The 3067-nt window shown below is 50.0% G+C and overlaps 1 long non-coding RNA gene across 1 annotated transcript; it reads right to left on the bottom strand.

Moving 5' to 3' along the window:
- Window positions 1-494: 494 nt before the first annotated feature.
- Window positions 495-2464, bottom strand: LOC125549189 (uncharacterized). The gene is made up of 2 exons (XR_015598951.1): window positions 2131-2464; window positions 495-1793 (listed from the first exon to the last, which is right to left on the bottom strand). It is a non-coding gene; the product is annotated as an uncharacterized LOC125549189 (long non-coding RNA).
- Window positions 2465-3067: the final 603 nt, after the last annotated feature.

The raw sequence follows: 3067 nt of genomic DNA, 5'->3' as shown, positions 1-3067 counted from the left end.
TTGATTGGAGAGGTGTTGCCTTCGATGTTCTGCTCGAGGCCAGAGCCTGATCCCACCTCGTAGTTTATCCGCTTCATCATCTTCACCACTGTTGTGTTGATGGACACCAGGCTCTTACCAGGCTGGAGCTTCGATGTCGGTGCCGGATTGTAATGCTGCCTAGGGTAGGGTTGATGATGGTGTTGAGACTAGGGCTGGACACGAGCCGAGCCGAGCCGAGCTTGGCTTTGGCTCGCTCCAGAGCGACTCGGCTCGGCTCGGCTCGGCCAACGAGCCTACTTTAGACGGCTCGGCTCGTTTTTGCTATGGCTCGGCTCAGACCGAGCCGGCTCGTGAGCCAGCTGGTGCCACAACAGCTGGGAGATAACAGAACCCGTTTTCGAAGACCAGTTTCCATCTTCTACAGCATTTAAACCCATAATTTGGAAAAGAAGCACTTTATATAGCTAAAAACGCAACATCTAGCAGTCTATGGTTTAAAAAATGGTCATAGTGATGAAAAAAATAAGCTTTCTTCTATGAAAAGTGTAGAGATGGAACAAATATGACCGAGAGAATTGGGCATCATTGCTTTTGAATTTTGGATAGCTCCTCCTTTGAACTTTATACAGCAAAAATATTGAACGTTGACAGCCAAACAATGCAATTTTGCATAGCCTAACACTTAGCGCTTTGACATCAAAATGAGAATCTTCCTCCTCGTCAAACAGAGTACCTTGCTCATCCTCGTCCTCCTCATTCTCTTCCTCCTCTTCATAATCCTTTTCTGCTTGCTTATCATGCTCCATTGCCTAGCACACAAAAACAGCACACACATGAACTTGGACACGCATATATTTGACTTTTTGATAGCAAAAACAGCATATACATGAGCTTGTACAAACATATATTTAACTTTTGGATACCAAAAACAGCATATAAATGATCTTGTACAAACTTATATTTGACTTTTGAATTCCAAAAACAACACATACATGAGCTTGCACACACATATATTTGACCTTTGGATAGTAAAAACAGCAAACACAGGAGTTCGACACACATATTTGGCACAACCATACCGGTGAAGATGTAGGATTCCGTTTCTACTACAGAACGTGTTCGACAAATATCTCAAGTGTTAGTTCACACTGGACAGACTGACTGAACCTCTTTGATGCTTAGATTTCAAGTGTCCTCTGAAATTTGACACTTGACACTTGACGCTTGACAGACTGACGCTTATGTAGCCAGGAACTGTAGTCACTTATAAACAGAATGAAAACAACAGAGCCACACAGGACCATCTTTAATTTCAGTAAAATTAAAAACCTTCGATTTCCATAGATTAAGGGGCTTCCACTTCCAAATTAAACAGAAAATCCATTTCCAAATTAAACTGAAAATAGAGACGAGGACTCACGGAGGAGGGGCCGCGGATATGGTCGTCGGCACGGCGCCGCAGCGCCTCCTCATAGCGGAAGTTTTCGAGGACATGGTCGGCTTGGTAGGCGGTGATCTTGAGATCCGCCATCCAGCGGCGGACGGTGGGGTTGGTGCGGCTCTTGGAGTCGGCAGGGTCAGCGAGACGTCAAGACGGCAGAGATTTTTTTACCCTTAATAACAACTCGGCGAGCGGGACATTGCCGTAATCCTTGGCCCGCTTCCTCGGCAGTGACACAGCCCTTGCCCTTCCCCTTCTGCTTCCTGGGACAAGCGGCTTAGTCTTCATAATGGACACCAAGCTCCTCTCCTTCTCCTTCTCCTCCTCCTCTCGTTCCCCCTTTTCCTTGTCCATTCTTGCGACAGTGGGGCTGTGCATACATCAGCGAAGAACAAATGGTCAATCATCAACAAAAAATTACATAGATAATAATCACTAATCAGTACACACAATCAAGCACAAACAAATTCATCCATCCATCAATCAAATTCGTGCAGCATAGCAAAAATCCTAGTTAGCTGCACTCTCCAGCCAACAAACACAAGCATCCATCCATCAAACTCGTCTAGCATCCATCCATCGCGTTTCCTAGCCAGCCGCGCCCTCCAGCCGAAACCACAAGCATCCATCCATCAAATTCGTGTGTGTGTGTGCGCCGGTGCAGGGAGCTAGGACCAAGGATGGGAAGGAGAGATGAGATCGCTTACCTGCTCCTGTCGTTCGGTGAGAAACCAGGGAGACGCGTCCGTCTGTGTCCGCTGTGGTGAGGAAAGGCGGCGTCGGCCGTCGCCATAGATGCCAAGCCCGATGAGTCCAGCTTGCGGCGCGGCGAGGAGAGGGGTGGCGGCGCCGGGCAGAGAAAGGGAGAAGGATGAGGAAACCGCGGCGCGTGCGTCCTCTCTCTGCTGTGACCTAACGCGAATTTGGGCTGGGCCTCAACGAGTCGCCGAGCTGGACCGGGCGAAACTCGGCTCGGCTCGTTCGAGAATCGGGCCTATTTTTCATAGCTCGGCTCGCCTAATTATCCTACCGGGCCGAGCTGTAACGGGCGAGCTGGAACGAGTTTCGAGCCGAGCCTAAAAGCTCGCTCGGTTGTCCAGGCCTACTTGAGACCACAGACCTGCAGAGCTAGCGGCGACGAACTGGACGCGTCCGAGGAGGAGATCGGGCACCGGCTCTGCAGGTCTGTCGTCCAGTTCATCGGATGCATCCGAGGAGGAGATCGGGCAGCGGCTCTGTAGGATACTGCAGCTCCCCGGACATGTCCAATTCATCGCCGCCGGCTCTGCAGGTCCGTCGTCTCAACCCATCATTAACCCTACCCTAGGCATCATTACAATTGGGCACCGACATTGAAGCTCCCGTCTGCTAACAGCCTAGTGTCCAACAACATAACGGCGGTGAAGATGATGAAGAGGATGAACTACGAGGTGTGATCCGGCTTTGGCCTCGGCAAGCACGACCATGGTATCACCTCTTCAATCAAGGTGTTGGAATGGCCACGGAGCACTAGTTTCGGCACGGTCGGTGCCGAGGTAGAAGGACGATACAATAACTGACTTTCCAATCAAGAACCAGACACCTAGCCGACCATGTGGGGAGATGACGAGGGCACAGACGAAAGATCTCAAGTGGTTTATGACG

The sequence above is a fragment of the Triticum urartu genome, chromosome 3A (assembly GCF_056163025.1).
Source record: "Triticum urartu cultivar PI428250 chromosome 3A, HENAU_Tu73, whole genome shotgun sequence".
Lineage (NCBI taxonomy): Eukaryota > Viridiplantae > Streptophyta > Magnoliopsida > Poales > Poaceae > Triticum > Triticum urartu.
Note: the sequence above shows the minus strand (reverse complement) of the source record. Positions and strands in the feature narration are given on the sequence as shown.